Source organism: Elephas maximus, chromosome 11 (assembly GCF_024166365.1).
Source record: "Elephas maximus indicus isolate mEleMax1 chromosome 11, mEleMax1 primary haplotype, whole genome shotgun sequence".
Classification (NCBI taxonomy): domain Eukaryota; kingdom Metazoa; phylum Chordata; class Mammalia; order Proboscidea; family Elephantidae; genus Elephas; species Elephas maximus.
The window spans coordinates 83,904,387-83,926,736 of NC_064829.1; the positions used below are offsets into that span (position 1 = coordinate 83,904,387).

Sequence of the window (22,350 nt, forward strand, 5' to 3'; positions counted from 1 at the left end):
TGCGCATAAAGCGTGACGTTCCCAGCAGGGACTCTGAATACCAAGCGCAGCTATGGCTGTGGATGGGTTGGTGGCCGAAGGACCGTGCTTTAGGGCACAAGCAACTCTGCGCTCTGCAGACCCCGGCTCTGGGGCAGCAGTGCCCAGCTGTCATGTGTGAGCTACAGGCTGCCCACCTCAGCGAAGATCTAAGACCCCAGCAGACACAATTAAGCAGACCCAGAGTGAAGGTGCAATAAAGCATCCCACACCTCCGCCCCAAGCCGCTGCTTCTGCTGGGTCCATTTACAGCTCTTTCTTGTTATCAAGAAAGAACCTTATCTGCACCAGGAAGGTTTTATGGAACAACAAAGCAGAGTAACGGAGACACAGCTTCTGTACTCTTTTTATTTGTTTCTTTCATTTAACACCGAGTGTTTCCATCTCTGGAGCACTGGTGGTGCAGTGGTTAAAGGGCTCGGCTACCAACGGAAAGGTCAGTAGTTGGAACCCACCAGCCGCTCTGCATGAGAAAGATGCGGCAGTCTGCTTCCCTAAAGATTTACAGCCTTGGAAACCCTATGGAGGCAGTTCTGCTCAGTCCTACAGGGTGGCTGTCAGTCAGACTCAACTCAACGACAGTGGGTTTTGGTTTGGTTTCCATCTTTTCTGCAAAAAGGATAAAACCTTTCATTGTTGCATCCTTTGTTCACATATATGTGTGCACATTGCCTTTATGGAATTGCGTACCTGGTTTTTTGTACCTGTTAAAAGAGTCCTCAAGCATAGGAGTTTCCACCTCTTGAGGAGGATATATGGAAGTTCAGAAAACCCAGGGTTATGGGAAGGAGCCCTGATGGTGCAATGGTTAAGTGTTTGGCTGCTAACAAAAAGGTCGGTGGGTTTGAACCCACCCAGTGGCTCTGCAGGAGAAAAGACCTGGCCATCTGCTCCTGTAAAGATTATAGCTGAGGAAACCCTAGGCTACTCTTGTCATATAGGGTCAGTATGAGTCGGAATCGACTGGATGGCATCCAACAACTACAGGGTTATGGAAAATGTTTGTGTCCATAAAAGCTGAGATGCATACAGTCCGGTTAAACAAGTAAATCCTTGACTTTGCACCCCATCCCAGGCATTCTTCAGTTCACAGAACTGAGCCTGACCCCACTGACTTGGCAGGGCTGTTGAGAGGCCACCTTGGTCAGAAGCTGAAGTGTGTTGGCTCCCATTCCCACCACAGCATCGCCTCCCCCACTCCAGACTGCTTAGCGTTTTTATGTTTCTTTCCTCTTCAGGTAAACACTCTTCCTGGCTCTTTCACTCTTTTCACTCGTGAGTGGCTTTGCTTTTGTCTTGCTTGAAAATGTGTCCTTTCTCCCTTCTCATAAGCCCCTAAACACAGGATGGAAGCACTGCAGAGCTTGGCTCTGTCACCCCTAGCCCCTGAGAGCATCAAGACTTCTAGACTTGAGTCTGGGAGCTGATCCCGGCAAAGAGAGTTTGTCCCACTGTCCTCTGAGGTACTAGAGTTGGAGGCATTAGGCGACTAAGAGGAGCTTTCTACAGCCTCCACTTCTCTGGGGAGAAAGCAATGTCACCCCCAAGGCCAGATAAAGAGATGCACCTGTTGAGCACCAGTCCGAGGCAGATCCCTGATACTAGGTCTGGTTTCTTCTTTTTTCCTGCTAGAGCTATTAAGATGACTTGGAGATGGCATTTAAGTGTTGAAAATGGAAATGAAGCCTCACCTCCTGCAGGAAGCCACCAAGACTTATCCCATCTCACTAGGGTCAAGACTTGATTGTCCTCTTACTTGTGTGGGATTTGATGTGTGTATTTGGGCTTCTAGCCCCCAAAACTATGAGACAATAAATTTCTGCTCTTTAAAGCTACCCACTTGTGGTATTTTTTTGTTACAGTAGCACTAGGAAACTAAGACACCTTCCTCTTGTGAAAATTGAGTGCAATTTCTCATCTTTTCCTATGCTGACCTGACTTCAACAGTCACCTTCTAGACAGACAAATAAAATCCTGTGTTGAATCATATTTGGCCAATGTGTGACACAATTATAAAATGTTATGGAAAAGAGCTTTGGATTTGGAATCAGGAAGTCCAGGCCCAGGCCTCAGCCCCAGCTCCAGCTCTGCCAAATTTGTTTAAACTCCCTGAATCTCATTCTCCTGCTCTCCAAAGGGGAGAGAAATGTATGCTCTACTTACCACTTGAGGTTATCATGAGGACCAAAACAAAAATGAGGGGGAGGAAAAGTGCTTTGTAAATGTACACACCCTATGAATATAAGGTATTATCTCATTTTTTTCTTTATAAGTACTTCCACTTCCAAAGCCCAACCTGAGACGTCTCAGAAACTGGTCTCATTTTAATTATGTGAAAAATTGAGATTCTCTTTATGAAATCAGGAATCACTTTATTTTTTACAACACGAGCTCCACTCATGTACCTCCTAGGCAGCATTGCATTGATCTGGTTCACATATGCATTCCAGATAACCCAGGGAAATGCTTTTCTTGTCCTCCTATATACAGGCTGTTTTAGGAAGGGCTATATGAGACCTGGGAGCCCTGGTGTTGCAGTGGTTAAGAGCTCGGCTGTTAACCAAAAGGTCAGCAGCTTGAATCCACGAGCTGCTCCTTTGAAACCCCACAGGGCAGTTGTACTCTGTCTTATAGGGTCACTGCAAGTTGAAATCGACTCAGTGGCAATAGGTTTGGTTTTTTAAATATGAGTCCTAAGAGCTATTGGCACCGATTATACTTATTTTGGTTCCACTTGTGCTGTTAGGACAACTATTTGTTCATCCTTCTGAGGTGGAGAAGCTAAGATGGTGAGTTCTCTCTAGTCCTACTTGGATCTTCAAGCTAGCCTTAGAGTACCAGGCAGATATATCAAAATATTTACAATGAGGGACTGGGGCTAATCAAAAAATTGATGTATGTTTTGCTGTGTATATTCTCGACAACGACAAAATAAATAAAATTTTAAAAAACCACCACTTGTTCATAAACTTTTTTTTTTCAGTCAAGTTGTAAATTTTTTTAATCTACATTTAGCAAACAAATACAGTGTTTTGTTTCTTCACTGAACTATATGGGTTTTTGTTTGTGTGTAAATATGTGTTTTTATTTCTGTTCTTGCAAATTATTAATATCTGATCACTTAGACTGTCTATATCTATACATGGGCTTGACTGAACTTTTTCATCTTTGTCTAAAACAATGCATAATTATTGCTAGTGTCCCTAAATATGTTACTTTACAAACTCTTAAAAATTGAACATGGAGACCAATCTTGAAACATCGAACAACAGTCTAATTTTTTTAGCCAACAAAATATATTTTTTTACTTTTGTCTCTTAACTCAAAGCTACTCTGAAAAGAACTATTGTTTTAATCTAAACATCGTCACTTAAGAGCCTCTGACCATATGATGTTCAAAAGCAGCTTTTAAGACACTTGGTTACATATCTGGACTCTCATTGGTGAAAGGCCCAAAGGGGTATCTCCATCACAAGCCAGCTGCCTGTGTTTGTTTGTCCCACAGGGGAAAAATAATCACATTTTGATCATACGTGCTAATGCTTTGGACTGAATTGTGTTCCCAGAAAGTTATGTTGAAGTCTTAATCCCTATGCCTGTGAACGTGACTTTGGTTAGAAATAGGATCTTTAAAGATGTTATTAGTTAAGTTAACTTGAGGTCATACTGGAGGAGGGTGGGTCCTAATCCTATACGACTGGTGTCCTTATAAAGGAGAAGAGACACAGAGACAGGGAGACAGAGGAAGGATACCATGTGATGCTGTAGCTGCAAGCCAAGGAATGCCAGGAGCCATCAGAGCTGGGAGAGAGGCAGGAACAAATTCTCCCTCAGAACCTCAGAAGGAATCAACATGGCTGACACCTTGATTTGGATTCCCAGCCTCCAGGACTGTGAGGCAATACATTTTTGTTCTTTGTTCTTATAAGCCGCCCAGTTTGTGGTGTTTTGTTACAGTAGCCCTAGGAAACCAATATGGCCAACAACAGTTGAAACTGGCTCATCACCATCCTGTCATCTGGGGTACACTTTTAAGGCATACATGAGGGTCACACAATGAAGAAATAACTGTCGTTTTAGAGCCTGAAACACATGCTTTCACAGTTAGTTTTTTTACTTTAATTATGTGCAGCACAAGCATCTTGTGCCTGTGGAAACGTGACAAATAACGAATGGTACCATTACTAACACACCTCCTTGTCTAAGAAAAGGCTCTCAAAAACATCACAGTTATTTTGTTGCCCTGAAAAGGTAAGGCTGCTTTTAGAGAATTATCAAAACAAAACAAAGATAAATGATGCCCAAAACCCAATAACCTTCCAAATCTTACAAGGATGTTTTGATCCTTAAAACTGTGCCAAAATAGTTAACTGGCCGGTACTAAAAACCAGCTGAGCCTTCAGACCAGTTCTGTGAGACTTGTCAAGATTCGGGGGTGTGTGCTGCTCTGGGGAAGGAATTCCAGCCTGGATAGCCCTGGGAGTGCTTGTGGACCAGAAGCGAGTACATCCCTAACCCATTAAGATAGGGTCACATGGACAGATATCAAAATCTAACCTTATCTGGGTACACTTTGAGTTGATTGAAAGAGCCCCCAGTTTTCCTCAGAGGACTTCACACACACAAGTCCCTCCCCATCGAGACCAAAAGCTGCTCCAGAAATGCAGTAGAAATGGAGCCAATTAGAGAGCTACAGCGACCCTCACTGGGCAGGAGGGCACCACTCCAAGGAGAAATCTTTTTGGCTTGAAAACAGAATCTACGTGGAAGTAGCAGAGGCAACAAGAGTAGAAGGACTGTCTTCCAGGGCCTGTATTGTCATAATGATTTAAAATCTGGTGGATTTGGGAAAATAACAATAACAATGTGAATGTGAATGCCGGCCTTGCCAATCTGTGAGGCTCTCTGCCAGGGATTCCCCCACCTCTGCGTTCATTAGACCCTGCCCTCCCCACTGCACAGGCCTGGCTCTGACCCCTGGGACACAAGGAAACGTCTGGCCTCTCAGACAGCAAATTGCAGCATGAATGTGAGTGGAGTCAGCCACAGAACTTAAAATGATTTCCGATTCCTCTGAATTTCTTATTCTCTAAGGTAACCCTAACCCTGGAGCCCTGGTGGTGCGGTGGTTAAGAGCTTGGCTGCTAACCAAAAGGTCAGCAGTTTGAATCCACCCACCAGCCACTCCTTGGAAACCCTATGAGGCAGTTCTACTGTGTCCTACACGGTCACTATGAGTTGGTATCTACTCGATGGCAATGGGTTAGGTTTTTGTTTAACCCTAACCCTAGAAGTAACCTAGACTAGTTATGTCTAGGGTTAGGGTTAGGGCTAGGGTCAGGATTAGGTCTAAGGATAGGGTTAGTTTTAAGGGTAGAATTAAATCTAGGGCTAGGGCTAGGGCTAGGGTTAGATTTATGGCTATGGTCAGATCTGGGGTTAGGGTTAGGGTTAGTGCTAAGGCTAGTGTTAGGGTTAGGGTTATGATTTGGTTTAGAGTTAGGGTTTTCCTTCTGAAAAAGTTAATCCAGAAATTCAACCTTCTTAAATGGTCCAAAGGCATGCAGTTAGTGGGTGGTGTGGACTCGGAGAGAACCATAGCAATTGCTTGAAACTAGAAATACAGAGATTGGTATCTTTTTAAAAAGCACCAGTTTTACCAAATATGTGCTTTTTCTCTGTCTTCACTGCTCTCTAGGTCTCTTGGAATCAAGAAACAAGGACTCCTCTATCACATGTCTCTGAGCTTCACTGAGATTTTACAAATCCTGAAATTAAAATTGTTTGCCATTAGCTAATAATCTGAATTTATTTCTTAACCTGTGGCCAGTACCGTGCTAGGAAGGTATGTGTCAGGAATAGGAGAGGGAAGTATGAGGAAATGATAAAATATAGTTTTTGTGACTCAGAGAGTATATAATATTACAGCTTAGGTTGGTTGGTGGGGGAGGGGAGCTATCTACACACACACAAAGCAATTAGAGAACAAAGTAAGAGCGCAGTTATTATGTGCTAAAGTGTGTGGCACAGATTACACGTCCTTTAAAGAGTTCAGAGGAAAATAGACCAGTGTAGACTAAAGCCATCTGAGATGATTTTATTACAGCCTCACGGATCCATTTTTAAAGGCAAATAATAAATGGGTAAGAGATGTTCATTTAGGGGTCAGCATTAGAAAGGGCTGTTTTAGGGAGGAAAAAGGAAAGTGCACAGTTTCATGCAACCAAAAAACCAAACTGAACCCTGCGCTGTCGAGTCGATTTCAACTCATAGCAACCCTATAGGACAGAGTAGAACTGCCCCATAGAGTTTCCAAGGAGCACCTGGAGAATTCGAACTGCTGACCCTCTGGTTAGCAGCTATAGCACTTAACCACTATGCCAGGGTTTCCGTTTCCTGCAAAGTCACTGCTAATTTGAGTCAGAGAAAGTTCAAGCTCTGATGAAATAAAAACACATCCTTTACTGGGTTGATTAGTTGGTGCATTACAGCAAGGAGAATGTGCCTATCAGAGGGGTGCTGAGAAGATACGTTCCCAATATCTGTGTCCCCATTCGGAATTTCTCTCATTTGCTCGTCCAATATATTAATTCCTTGCTATAGCTATTGAAAGAATTCTTTTGAGCCTCTTATGAAGACCCACAACAAACGGTCTTAAAAATAGCTGCTCTCTGACAGGCTTTCTAATCCTCGCCCCACATTCCTTCTCCCCCCACTGCCCCGACAAGGATCCTGTAAGCTGTCTTGACAGAACCTCAATGTGCTAAATGAGGACTGTTCTTGTTAGTTGCCATCCAGTCGAATCCCAGTCATGGCGTCCCCATGTGTGCAGAGTAGAACTGCTCCATGGGGTTTTCAATGGCTGTGACCTTCTGGAAGCCGGCGCCTCTGTGTGGGCTTGAACCAGGGCTTCGAACCACTTCGAACTCCTGCTGAGAATTTGCATTTCCACCCCAGATATACTGAATCAGAACCTACATTTTAACAAGATCCCCGGGGGATTCTTATGTATAATAAATTGTTCCTGTTTTTGAAGGAATATTTATTAATTATAAAAATAGATAACATAGGCTTATCTAACATGTAATTTTATGCCACTGCAGTTAAAGCAAAACCACCTCTTTAGTGGGTAAAAAGAACTTGCTTTCTGTGTACACACTTCAGCGCAATTAAAAAATGCTGTAATTATAATTTCAGAACTTCAGAATTTGAATAGATGACAATTGCCTGTGTTAATACGGGAAAAGGAAATGTCTTTGAAAATCGTTGGAAGCTTGGACAAAAATTCCACAGCTATATTCTTAGGGTCACTCTGCAGAGTCTTCATGATTCGGACAACATAAGCGAAGCTTCAATTCAACCTTTCAGAGAAGACATTCCAGCTTGCGTGATCTCATCAGCCAGGAGACTGTTGACAGCGATCACAGTGCAGGCATGAAGAAGTTGTTTCTCGGTACAATAGTTATCCCATATGCCTGCTTCTGCTGCTACCGTAGGCTCACCTGTGTTTAAGTCTACACTGACAAGCTGACAAGATTCCGAATGTTCTGCTTGAACATTTACTAGTGTTTCCTGAAGGTCAAAACCAGAATTCTGAGCAAGAACCTTGGCAACAATGAGCAAGGCATCAGCAAATGCTTGGACTCCAAGTTGGGCCCTGCCCTTGACACTGGGCTTGTATTTCATCCGAACTTCTGTCATTGCCACTTCCACTGCACCAGCACCTGGAACCACACAGTCATCATCAGTAGCATTTTTGACCACCCTCAAGCCATCTCTTATCGTATCTTTGATGTGAGTGAGTGTGTGCTTATTTGGTCCTTTGACCTGTAGTGTGACAGAGTGAGGGTTGTTGCATCTCTCAATGGAGGTGAACTTCTCTTCTCCCAATGTACACTCATAGATGAGTCCTGCACGTCCCCAAACAGTCAGGATTTAGGTCATCTAAACAATTTAGAGCCACCCTTCTACAGGAAAGTGTGAGCCTCTCTGTATTTCTTTGTTTAGCTCTGCGCAGAACTACTATGCCTTCTTTTGCAAGGAAGGGCATCTGAGGAAAAAGGGTCAATTCCCTTTTGATTAATAACGACAAATCCTTTATTTGTATCCCCACAGACTTTCTTTTTCAGTTCTATTATTTTGTTAACTCTGTCTTCAACGAGGAAACCCTAGTGGTGTAGAGGTTAAGAGCTATGCGACTGCTAACCAAAAAGGTTACCAGTTCAAATCCACCAGTTGCTCCTTGGAAACTCTATGGGGCATTTCTACTCTGTCCTATAGGGTTGCTATGAGTTGGAATTCACTCGACGGCAACGAGTTTGTTTTTGTTTTTTTGTCTTCAATGAATTTTCTTTCAGCTTTTGCAAGTTTCTCTTCTGCACTCTTGTAAGAGAAGCCAGAGTTCACTTCTGTTTTTTCATATTAGAATGACACAGTGCATGTGAGGATGTACGCATCTTCTATTCTTTTCTTCGTATCAGGATACTGTGTGCCATGCTCCAAAACAAGCCCTCTGATTAAGCTTGTATCAGTTGCAGATTTATATTTCATCTCCACGATTTCAGCCATGAAACGGTCAATAAAGTTCATCAGGTTTTTTAATGGCCAAAATGGAGACAGCTACAGCCTCTGTTACTACGTCAGCAAGTTCGGCACGAACTTTAGTATGCAGACATATTCTGGCCCCGTCTATAAGTGTTTCTCTGTCCATCTCTTTGTTTACTTTGATTTGTTCCAAACACTAAATTGCCTTTTCCTTTGCAACTTCAAATCCTTCAGTTATTATTCTGGGATGCAGACCTTCAGCGTAAAGGTCCGCCTGTTTCAGCAGCTCTCCAGTGATCAGGACATTGGAAGTAGGACCATCACCAATTATGTCATCTTGGCCTGTTGCTAATTTTGCTATTAAGGGGGCTGTTGAGTGTTGAGTTTGTATTTCATGAGGTAGCACATTGCCATCTTCAGTAAGCTTGATGTCTTCAGCGCCAGAAACAAGCATCTTCATGGTGCTCTCGGGCCCCAGGTTGGTCCTCAGCACATCCTGTAGCCGCTGGACCATGCTGATGTTGACCACCATGCCGCCTGGGCTGTGCCGCCTTGGCTTTGGGGCTCAGGGTCTTCACGCCTGCCATGGCGGGCCCAGCAGAGGAAGAGAACAAGACCCAGCCTGCAAGGCCAGCTCAGTGTCTATGTATAAAAATCTGAGAACCACTGCTCTCCTAGTGGTTCTAGAATTGGTCCCTAAACAGCAGCATTAGCTTCACCTGGAAACTTGTTAGGAATACCAATTTTCAGGGAGGGTTTGAATGTGAAAGAACTGATTAGAATCCCAGGTTTGAAACACCAACTTTTTGGCTAGTAGTCAAGTGCTTAACCAGCTCATATAATCTAGTCAATGAAAGATGCTGAAACCATGGGCAAAAAAATGCAGTTACAAGTCCTCAGACCCCCGAACCCCAGATGCAGTGGCACTGCCTGGTTGCCAAGGGAGGGGGGCTCCTAGAAGAATGCCCACTTTCTTCCAGCTGGTTCCAAAATGCAGATTGTCCCAACAGCACACCCTTGATTTTTCCCATGTTCCTTCTTTTTTTTTAATTGTAGTAAAATATATACAACAAAAGGTTTGCCATTTTACCCATTTTTAAGTATACAATTCAGTGATGTTGATTAATTCATCCTGTGTGCAACCATCACCACTATCCATTTCCAAAAGTTTTTCATCACCCCAATCAGAAACTCTGTACCCCTTCAGCACTAACTCTCCATTTCCCTCCTCCACCAGCCCCTGCTAACCTCTAATCTCCTTTCTGTCTCTACGCATTTGCCTATTCTAGATATTTCATATCAGTGGGATCATGGGAGATTTATCCTTTTGTGTCTGATTTAGTCCACTCAGCCTAATGTTTTCAAGGTTCATTCATGTCATGGCATGAGTCAGAACTTCATTTCTCTTTTTGACTGAATAATATTCCATTGCATGGATGAACCACGTTGTGTTTATCCATTCATCTGTTGATGGACACTTGGGTTGTGTCCACCGTTTGACTATTGGGAACATGCTGCAATTAGAATTAATGCACATGTGTTTGTCTGCATTCTGCTTTCAGCTCTTTAGGGTATATCCCCAGGAGTGGAATTGCCGGGTCACATGGGATTTCCATGTTTGACTTTTGGAGGAACCACCGAAGTGCTTGTCCATGAACAAGACTCACAGAATTTAGAGCTGCACGGACTTGACCGAGAATTGCATTTGGACCACTTGGTTCGCGGTGGAAATTGTGTCCCTGAGAAATCTTTCAGGGTCCCCAGATCCCCAATCCTGCAGTCCACCACGGCCTTGGGCCTTTGCTGGTGGTAGACTCTGGGGTTGGAATTACTCCCTGACCCTCCTCAGTGGTCACTCTGAGTCCTTGACTCTGCCCGACAGCTCACCTGGTCTTTTGGTTCCTGAATTCCTCCCACCTTAGTTTTTACACCACAGGCTCTAAACTCCGTTGTGGGTGGAAGTCTCAGCTGCAACCCCCAGAGGGGCCCTTTGCTAGAAGAGTGTCAAGTCCTCACCCTTCAACCTCACCTCTCATGTGATCACAAGCCTCGTGCAGAAAGCCAAGCCACCAAGGACATCATCCTAGGAAGAGAATCTTTCCCCTCTCTTCCAAGCACACCAGTTCCTTTGCCGGGTCCCCAGCCCTCTGCTCTGTCTCTGCTAATTGCTCGTTTCCTTAAGATGACCCCTCAGTCACCATGGAGAGTCCTTTCCGCAGTGGAGACAAAGCCCCCAAGAATCGGTATGACAGAAGAGGAGCTCTTGAATTGATTCTTATTTCTAGTTTGATTTACCTGCTGTGTCTTGGATGCAAAGCTTTTAGAAGTTAGAGAAAACCCATTGCTGTTGAGTCAATTCTGACTTATAGCGACCCTATAGGACAGAGTAGAACTGCCACATAGAGTTTCCAGGGGGCACCATGAGATCATACTTTAAATCTCATTATCCATGTCCTTATTGTTGTTAGTTGCCATCGAGTTGACTCTGACTCATGGAGACCCTGTGGGTGAAGAATAGAACTGCTCCATAGGGTTTTCAAGGCTGTGACCTTTTGGAAGCAGATTGCCAGTCCTCTCTTCTGAGGGACCTCTGGGTGGATTCAAACACCAAGTTTCTGGTTAGTAGTCGAGTACTTAATTGCTTGTGCCACCCAGGGAGTCCACTGATGTCTTTACTGGGTGCTTAATAAATATTCTTACTGAAGAAGATGACGATTCACTTTGCTTTTCTGTAGGCGTTTATTTCTTTGTCTCTAAAATGGAAATGGTCCATTTATCCTCCTAGAAATTTGGAGGATTAATTTAATGAAGGGTTTAAGAGGAACGGACAGGCACTATGGAATACAAGAATTATTGGGATTTCTCCCGCAGGGGTGTGCCTTTCCCCTGCAAAGCCACTGAGGTAAACAGAAAGTGCATTACGAGACCAAGCAGTCCCCTTCGTCTCACAAAGCCTTAGAACAGAGCTGGTCTGCACCCTGGTGTTAAAAGTCCAGTGAAAGATAAGAATAAACCACAACCCTGTAACAGCTCTTAGCCGGAATCTTCAGATTCCAGAGCAAGATATTTTAAATCAAAGAAAGAGAAAGCTTTCTCATTTGTAATGAGTGGAACCTGAAAGTCATTGCATCAGATACTCTATCTGTTAATGACAATTCTGGCAGTTTGAGACACACAGGTCGGTGATGTCGTACTTTGAAATTGGGCTGCCCAGACACAAGGCTGTTTAAATACCTCTACGTACAGCCAAGGCCTCTGTTCAGATCTCCAGGTCTGGCTCAGTAGCCCCCAGAAGGCTGGGGACAGTTGCCAAATTAAAATGCTCGGCAGCCTTTGTTCCTGGATTGAATGGCTGAAAATGCAATAAAACTGGTTGCATTCATTTTTTAAATATTTGCTCTCTGCCCCAGGGATGGAAATATTTTTTCCCACTAAGATGGCGAAAGAAACACAAAAGAAAGACGCCGCCTGTTTGGGAAGGAAACGCTGGAAGAGTGCAGCCGCGGCTCAGGGAGCACCCGGCATGGGTTGAGCCAAGGACACCACTTGTTTGTTTTTATCAACACTTGTCTTTCAAAGGGAAGAGAGACGTAGGCTTTCTGCACTTCCTCTTCTCTGCCGCAACAAGCCTTTCTCTTGTCATCTTTCCCCTTCCATGCTTCTCAAGCATGGAGCTCATATGCAAGGATTTTCTGTTCTAGAGAAGATAATTTCCTTTTAAAACAGATGTCCTGGTTCTTAGATGAAACATTGTTTACTCATATTTTCCAACACGATCTTATCTTTTAGCCATGTTGTGCTTCTTGGAGTTACGGAATTAAAAAAAAACACCAAACCAAACCAGTTGCTGTGATGTCATTCTAACTCATAGTGACCCTATAGGACAGAGTAGAACTGCCTCATAGAGCTTCCAAGGAGCACCCGGTAGATTTGAACTGCAGACCTTTTGGTTAGCAGCCGTAGCTCTTAACTGCTACCCCACCAGGGTTTCTCCAGTTAAGGAATAAACAAACAAACAAAAAACCAAACCAGTGGCCATGGAGTTGATTCCGACTCATAGCGACACTATAGGACAGAATAGAACTACCCTGTAGAGTTTCCAAGAACCGCCTGGTGGATTCGAACTGCCATGGCTCTTAACCACTATGCCTCCAGGGTTACGAAGATACAATTGTTGAAGCAGCTGTTTTTATGGGATGCATTTGAGGAAGAAAATGATTAACGTTATTCTCTCTTTTAACTTTCTTAATAAAAACTGCAAACACTTGACCGGCATTCCCTATGTGCCGGACATGCTTTTGTGTGTTTATACAAACATATTGAGGTGTTCAGTCCCTACAGGCAGTAAATGAGCAAACTGAGGCATAAGGGAGTTATGTGATTTTCCCCATGTTGTAAGCCTATGCATAAGGGAGAGAGACCTTGAGCCAGGCAGCTGGTTCCCAAGCCCTTGCTGTTATCCTGCCTCCAGGCCAGGTTCTGCAAAATTTGGAAAGTAATAAAAAAAGAGAAAAAGAAAACGGTTTGCAATTCCTTAAGATCACTTCAGAGACACCCCTCTTTTTTGCATATGCATTGTTTTCCAGGATTTGTGTTACTGTGTAGTTTTCACGTATGTAATTTTAATGCCTGTATAGCAGTCTACCTAACATATGACCCCTGTTGCTGGATATTGAAGTTACTTCTTCTCGTAAATAGAAATAATGCTTCCGTGAGCATCTTTGCATTGCACATTTTTTCATTATTTCTTTAGGATAAAAGGAACACATTACCAATAGTAATAAACAAAATTAAAAAGGTATCAAAGGTCTTCCCAGTGGTTTTAAAATAAAGTTTTATAAAACCAAGGCATGGGTAATTCTTATGTTACTTAAATAATTTCAGAGCATGACAACATTTTACAAGAATCTTCTAATCCTCATACTAAAACCATAAAAAGACATTTCAAAAAAAGGTGAAAACAAAGAAAAAGAGATCCAAATCTTATGGAAAAATATGCAGATCATGCGAAAGTGAAAATGTCCTGGGGTCGCTAGGAAAAATTTGAAACAGAATGAGCAACTTGGGTATTCAGTCCTCCCAGCTGGTCAGCTGTAACATGGGGCTCTAGTGCACAGATAGACAGCTGATTTTTAGAATATAATAGAGACTCTAGGAATAGATTCAGGCCCATTTTGGGATTTTATAAATCCTAAAGAAGACATTTCAAATTAAAGTGGCAACAGAATATACAATAAATAGTAAAAGTAACTTTTTTAGGGGGGGAAGGAAAGAAAAAAGTTGGCCTCCTCCCTTACGATGTACGTAAAATTAAATTATTGATGGGTTAAACTATATGTGTTAGAAGTTAAAAATATAAACTAGGGGAAAACAATTTAATTTTGGGATGGGGAAGTTTTTGTGGTTTTATTAGAAAACCGAGAACAAAAATGTAATGAAAAAAATAATTGGCCAAAGATATCGTAAAAGACAAATGACAAATGGTAGCTTGTCCAATAAATGAAGTATGAATATTTATAACATATAAAGGTCAAAAAGTCAACAAGGAAAAGACAAACAACCCAACAGAGAAATATGTGAAACTAGACCCTCATGTGAGAACAAGACCTTCAAATGGCCAATGGATGTATGAAAGGTGCTTAGGTTTCACAAAAATCAAAGAAAATTCAAGTGAAAAGAATTGGGTATTAATTTTCACCTACCAGATTGTCAAGGATTAAAATAATAATACTACTCATTGGAGAAAATGTGAATTCATGGATACGTCATGTCATGGATGTCACGTTCTGTGGCGGAAAACTTACAATAGCTATCAAAATTTTAAATGTGCCCTTTGACCTGACAATTTCACTTATAGGAATTAAGCTCAAAAACATTTCACATGAGCACAGAGTCTTATTTTCAATACACATGTGTATAATAATATTTACTGCAAAAAATTTAGCAGTGACCTGAGGTCCCTGTTCCTGAGAAGCTCCTTGACCATGGGAAGATTGAGGACAAGGACATTCCTCCAGAGCCGACAGAGAGAGAAAACCTTCCCTTGGAGCTGACGCCTTGAATTAGGACTTTCATCCTACTATACTGTGAGGAAATAAGTTTATCTTCGTTAAAGCCATCCACTTGTGGTATTTCTGTTATGGTAGCATTAGCTAAGTACGACATCGGGATTCATGGGTCCAGGAATCAAGGGGTGGAAATTTGAGTGGCGCCACTCACCATTACCCCTAGTGACCCACTGGCAAAACTTTTGCTTCCTGTCTCTGTGACCCTATGATCTGAGGGTTTGGAGGTCTTAGTTCCAAAGTGTAGAGTGCTTACCAGGAGACACATCACTGATTCCATTGAACTGGAAGTTAAGAATGCCACCCAGCCACTTTGGGCTCCTCGTGCCTCTGGATCCACAAGCAAACAAGGGAGTTACTGTGTTGGTTGGTATGATTGATCCTGATTACCAAGAGGAAATCGGATTGATATTACATAATGGAGGTAAAGAAAAGTATGTCTGGAATACAAGAGATCCCTTGGCATGTCTCTTGGTACTATCGTGCCTTGTGTTTAAAGTCAATAGAAAACTGCAGTAACCCAATTCTGACATGACTACTAATGGCTCAGGCCCTTCAAGAATGAAGGTTTGGCTCACCCCACCAGGTAAAGAACCACGACTAGCTGAGGTGCTTGTTGAAGGTAAAGAGAATATGGAATGGGTTGTGGTGGAAGATAGTTCTAAATACCAGCTATGACCATGTAACCAGTTGTAGAAATGAAGACTGTAATTGTTATAAGTATTTCTTCCTTGTATGTGTGCATTAAATATTTTTTGTTTTCTTCACTTATAAAATATAAAATATAAGATATAAAAATAGGGCTAGTAAAAAAAAAATTTAGCAGTGAAAAATTGTTGTTGTTGGGTACCATCGAGTCGGTTCTGACTCATAGCGACCCTATGTACCACAGAACCAAACACTGCCTGGTCCTGTACCATGCTCACAATTGTTATTAGGCTTGAGCTCATTGTTGCAGCCACTGTGTCAGTCCATCTCATTGAGGGTCTTCCTCTTTTTCGCTGACCCTCTACTTTACCAAGCATGTTGTCCTTCTCCAGGGACAGATCCTTCCTGGCAACATGTCCAAAGTATGTAAGAGGCAGTCTCACTATCCGTGCTTCTAAGGAGCATTCTGGTTGTACTTCTTCCAAGACAGATTTGTTCATCCTTTGGTAGTCCATGGTATATTCGATATTCTTCGCCAACACCACAAATCAAAGGTGTCAATTCAGTGAAAAATTGAAAACGTCCAAATGTTCCTCAAACATGGGTTGGGCAAGTAAGTTATACTCTTGCCATATACTGGAATCGCATGCAATTACTAATAAAAATGTGGTAGCTGTATATTAATTAGACTGACCTGCACAAATGTCTGTGACATATTTTTAAGTCCTGGAACAGAACCGAATGCGCACAGAGCCTTTTTATTTAAAAATGATATAACTGCCGCACACACTTCTTTATACTATGCACGTGATACACTATCGGACATACATAGACACAACCTTACACACACCCATAGCAACCTATCGGACAGCGTAGAACTGCCCCATAGGGTTTCCAAGGCTGTAAATCTTTATAGAAGCAGACTGTCACATCTTTCTCCTGAGGAGTGGCTGGTGGGTTCAAATGGCTGACCTTTCAGTTAGCAGCCAAGCATTTAATCACTCTACCACCGTGTTTCCTTCTTGCACACACACATACATTTATTTCAAAATGGACGGTGAGAGGTTTGGGAGGACTTTTAACTGTGTATCTAAGGGAGGCAGAATTATGGAGATGCTTACTGTCACTTTGGCTGTATTTATTTTGTATCTTTTGGATTATTTACAAATAGATATCCCTCCCCCCACATACAAAAATATAAAGCAGTGCAAATACTTAAAAATTTAAAAGATTAAAAGGTCAAAGGATATGAACATTTTTATAGCATGGAAAGCCTAGTGCTTGCTTTCAAACGTGTTGGGCCAGTTTGCTCGTCGAGTTCCACGTTGAGTGTTTCTCATCATTCCTTATGAGAGGTGACCTCCATGGCTGTAGTTCTGAGGAAACTGCCCCGGAGCTCCTGAGTGGGCACAGGGAGCCTAGGGGGTATGCGGTGTCTAGAATTCTTTCTCCCCATTCCGCATTGTCTGCTGAAGCTCGTGTCTTTGATGCTGCTAGTTAACCTCTGATCAAGAACATTGTTGTTGTTGTGTTCCCTCGAGTTGATTCCCACTCATAGCGACTCCATGTGACCGAGTAGAACTGCCTCATAGGGTTTCCTAAGCGCTTGGCTACTAACTGAAGGGTTATCTGTTTAAACTCACCAGCCTGTCAGTGGGAGAAAGATGTGGCAGTCTGTTTCCATAAAGATTACAGCCTAGGAAACCCTATGAGGCAGTTCTACTCTGTCCTATAGGGTTGCTGTGAGTCAGAATCAACTCCAGGGCAATGGGTTTTTAAAAAAATCTTTACAGGAGCAGATTGCCAGGTCTTTTCCTCCACGGAGTTGCTGGGTGGGTTTGAGCCGCCAACCTTTCAGCTAACAGCCAAGTGCTTAACTGTTGCACTACCGGGGCGCCTGGACCAAGAGCATGGTCATGGGCATAAAAACCAGCAGCACCAAGAGTAAAATTCCAGTTGGCCACCTTGTTCTTTCTTTGTGGCACTGGTGAAAAATGTAGTGACAGAGTGTTGAAATGAACGGCTAAAATTAAGGAAAACATTTATGGATTTCAGTGGTCCACAAAATTCCCTGCAAGAGAACCCCAACATTTCCTCCTCCTCCCAGTGTGTCTGCCATATTTGTCTTCCCCTCTCCCTCTGCACTCCAGCACTTTGGTTCCTCTTCTTTCTTTCCTCATAGCTCTTCCAACACACCATTAATTACCTGTTCATTATGTCTGTTGCTTCCGGTCTGTCTCCTCCTGTTAGAATGTAAGCCCCACAAGATCAGGGTCTTGGTCTGTTTTGTTCGTTGATGTAATCCAAGTGCCCAGAACCATACCCAACACACAGCAGATGCTGGATAACTGTTGACTCAATGAACAACACTTCTCTCCTCGTGGGGAAGTGACTCCAAAAATGTTTCCAAATGGCCATGCGCATGGGCCGTGTATGATTTCCAGCAGATGGCAGAGCTCAGATAAGCTGTCTGAAAAGATGAGCATCTTCCTGGAGGTTGGGAGGCCACGAAACCCAAACATAGATCGAAGGCCTGCCTGTGCTCACAACCCTCTGTGAACATTTGCCTGCCTGCTCTTCATCAACTCCCAGGACCAGAGAACTCTCCAGGCCATAATAAAACATGATTCCATTTAAAATTTTTCACTTTTCAAACATCTGAACTTACATGAATCCAAATTCTACCTTTCTGTAACTTCCATCTATGTCCTAATTCTGCTTCCCGCAACGTCAAGAGCCTGATAAATTCTGTCAAATTTCCTCCCCACACAGTGGGACATACTTGAGTTTAGCCACCATGATGCTCTGTAAAAGTTTCCCTTCCCAGGCAAATCATCTTCAGTCCTTCAAACGTGTGCTATGGTTAGCGTTCCCAGATCTTTCGCCATCTCTGTTTCTTTCTTTTGGAAACATTGCTAGTTAGCTGATGAAATATAGTGCCCAGAGGTGAAATAAATGGATTTTTCACATTGGAAAAGGAAGAGATGCGAGGCCTAATTTGGAAAGGCTTCTTACTCTAACCATTTGAATGCAAGGGAACGTCTAGTCCCGGCCAAGTCCCAGATATTCACGGAGGGAAAATAACTCATGCTTCTGTAATCCATTTCTCAGGGCTGCAGGAACAAAACACCACAAACTGGGAGGCTTATGAGAGCAGGGATTTATTGTCTTACAGCTCTGGAGGCGGGGAGTCCATATCAGGGCCGTCTGGCTTCCTTCTGAGGCGCTGAGGGAGAATCTCTTCCTGCCTGTCTCCCAGCTTCTGGTATCTGCTGATGATCATTGGCCTACAGCTGCACCGTCACAGGGCATCCCTCCTTGGTCTCTGTATCTTCCCTCCTGTGACTTCTCCTGCATAAAGATGCCTCTCATATAGGCTTTGGACCCACCCTATTCCAGTCTGACCTCACGTTAACATCTTCATAGAACCTATTTTCAAACAAGATCGCATTCACAGGTACGAGGGGTTAGGACTTCAACAAATGTTTCTGGGGGACACAGTTCAGTCCTTGACACAGCCCTACCATGAAATTGTTGACTATTTGCTCGGTGACAGAGCATAGTGGTTGTGAGTATGAGTGTTAGTGTGGCAAACTCTGGCTTGGGTCCATGCTACCACTTACGAGGAGGGGACCCCTGAGTCCCATCTCCTCCTCTATAAAGGTGAGTTCATTAAATATGATCCTATAATTTAGGGACTTAATGCCATGCCTGCTTCAATAAATGGTGGTTATAATGATTTCATTTCATTTAAGCAACAACTGTATGAGATAGACAGGGGTGATATTAAAAATATTTGGCAGTCCATATGGCCTTAGGGGAGCTCTGGTGGCACAGTGGTTAAGAGCTATGACTGCTAACCAAAAAGTTGGCAGTTTGCATCGACCAACAGCTCCTTAGAAATCCTATGGGCAGTTCTACTCTGTCCTATAGGGTTGCTATGAGTCAGAACCAATGGCAATGGGTTTTGTTGGGTTTTTGGTATGGCCTGAGTATTGACCAACCAGAATGGGCAATTGCCATGACCACAGCAGCCAACTAGCTGACTACTAACCAGCCTGGGAAACAGGAATAACAGGAATAACCTAGTAAAACAGGAGTAATTTCCCACTTTGTAAACAGGCTCATAGAGTTACGGCCCCAAATAAATTACTGCAGTGAAACCCATGAGAGCTGGAACTCTACTGAAAAGCCTTGCTTTTCCAGGTCTTGAAAGTTTTCCACCTTTGACAGTGTGCCGTCTTACCACTTTCCTTTCACTATTAGTGGAAAATATCTGAGGTTTCCTTCTCTGACAGGTTTCCGCCCTACAGAGGTTCCGGTTTTCGCAGATTTTACTGGATGTGCTTGAAACATGAGGAGAGTTTGAGAGTTTGAGAGAGAGGGGTTTTCCTTTACCACATTGGTAACGAACACTTTGCATGTCCAATGCACACATCTTTCCATCTTTCAAAGGCTGAAGTGTGAAATCAGTCTCATCCCAGGCTATGAAGAACAGCATCCCATTTGCAAAATGTGTGTGTACCTTGTGATTTGCAACGACATTCTATAATGAAATAATATCTGACTCTCATGGCATTTCACTGGGCAGTTCTGTGGCTGCTGCCCAGGCGCAGCAAGAGAGGAGATGAAGGCCGTGCCAACGGCAGGGAGTTTAATAAACGTGTGCTCAGCCCTGCTCTCATCTCGGGAGAATGCCCCGGTGCCAACACCCAAAATGTGTTCTACGGACAGGAGTGTCCTGAGGATAAATACTTAAATTATAGCTGGAATCACACACACCCGTGTTAAAATAAAGTCGTTAGTCTCAGGGAACCTATTTCTGAAATGCATGGAGTCCATAAGCGATACTGTAATTCCAGTAATTCCTATTGAAAATACACCTATGCCTGTTTTTACTTAAATGTTGGAAACATGTGAAGCCCCTAGGCTCTAGTATTGAAATACATCTCCTACCTTATGACACCCTTGCCCGTGACTTGGGAATTAACTACCCCCTCACCCAGCGACGTTATTATATCACTGATAGGAAGAGACTGTGATATTTCTGTGTAATTTCCATTCATAGCATCTTAAATTGCTCAAGATGCATATTCTGTCAAAGAAAGTACCATTTTATAAAATTACTTACTATTTCCCCATATGGAGATGTCAGACATTCCCAATAAAATCCTCAAATTATCGCACACAAGTGTCTTTAGGCAAAGAGACACATTTCTGACAGTGTAGCATGAAGTGGTCTGCTCAGCCCTTACTTGAGTAACCAGTCTGAGTTTTGTCTGTTTATAATCCAGGCACGTGTGGGTGTGTGGTGTCATCCCTACTGAGAGGATCCCCCTCCTTTTTCCCTTCTTTTAGTTACCTCGCAGACATAGAAATTAAAAAGCAGAATTAAAACATAGAAGAGGTCTCATTTCCTTGATTTTGTAACGCTATTAATGAGTAATTTTCAACTTTACTCTGCAGAGGGAGCTTGTGGAAATCCATATTCTTGAGGCCAGCCTCAGCAATTCTAATTTAGAAACCCAAAACCAAACCCATTTCCACTGAGTCAATTCCTACTCATAGTGACTCTATAGGACAGAGTAGAACTGTCCCATAGGTTTCCAAGGAGCAGCTGGTGGATTTGAACTGTCGACCTTTGGGCTAGCAGCTGAGCTCTTAACCGCTGAATCACCAGGGCTCCTCTAACTCAGAAGGTCTACAGAACGGCCTGGTAGTCTGCATTTTTGATAAGTGCTCCAGTTTTTTACACATTGAGACATGTTACTAAGTACATTAATAGTATTTACATAGGTCAGTATTCAGTGTAAATTTCTTTTCTGTTTTTAGGATGCCACTGAGTCCCTCAAGCCTTATAGGTTTCACTCCTCTTCCAACCTGTTGCTGTCTATCAATCCATCCCTCCACCATCCATCCTTCCTTCCTTTTACCCATCCTCTGTTCATTCTCTACCCTTCCTTCTTTCCTTCCTCCCACCCACCATCCACCCACCCATCCATCCATCCACCCATCCATTCTCCATCCATTTTCCACTCTTCCTTTCTCCCTCCCTCCCTTCCTTCCAACCTAAACCATGCTCTGATTTAGGCAAACAAAAAAACACAAAACAAATACAAAACCAAAACCATTGTGAAATTTATTTGAATTACTTACCATTACTTCCACCCACAGATTATTATTGGTTAAAATTGAGGAGTCACTTTAAGATTGTAATGAGTTTAGAATCTTATGGGAAAAGTATTCAAGGCTGCTTCCTTCTCTGTCTCTGCCTTTTTCTCTCTCTCTCACACACACACGTATAACTATAGAAACTCTAGTGAAAATGACCAACTCTGAATTTAGTATGTTTAGAATAAAACTATTATGTTTTTTCTTTTTAAAATTCTGTTTGTGGTTATATATATAATATATATATGAAAAACCAAAGGAAAAAAAACCCAAACCTGCTGCCATCGAGTCCATTATATATATATAATATTATTCGTCTTTTATTGTATATAATATATATTTTACAATAATATATTTTAACCATTTTTTATTTAAGAAATTGAACGTTAGTGTTTTAAAAAATTTATTGTGGTAAAATATATGTACCAAAGTATTTGCCACTTCAACCATCTTTTGGGACCCTGGTGGCATAGTAATTAAGAGCAACGGTTACTAATCAAAAGGTCAGCAGTTCAAATCCACCAGATGCACCTTGCAAACCCTATGGGGGCAGTTCTACCCTGTCCTGTAGGGTTGCTGTGTGCTGGAATCGACTCGGCGGCAACGGGTTGTGCCCACCTTTAAGTGCTATGATTCAGTGACTTTAATTACATTTACTGTGTTGTGCAACCATCACCACTATCCATTTCCAAACGTTTTTCATCACCCTACACAAAAACTCAGTGCCCGTTAACCAATAACTCCCTATTTCTCCCCCACCCAAACCCTGGTAACAACTAATAAACTTCTGCCTCTATGCATTTGCCTATTTTAGATATTTCATGTAAGTGGAATCATCTAATATTTTTTCTTCTTTCCCTCAGCATAATGTTCTCAAGGCTCA

The 22,350-nt window shown here is 42.6% G+C and overlaps 1 pseudogene; it reads right to left on the minus strand.

The window, feature by feature from the left end:
* Window positions 1–7,395: 7,395 nt before the first annotated feature.
* LOC126085643 (T-complex protein 1 subunit zeta-like) lies at window positions 7,396–9,170 on the minus strand (annotated as a pseudogene).
* Window positions 9,171–22,350: the final 13,180 nt, after the last annotated feature.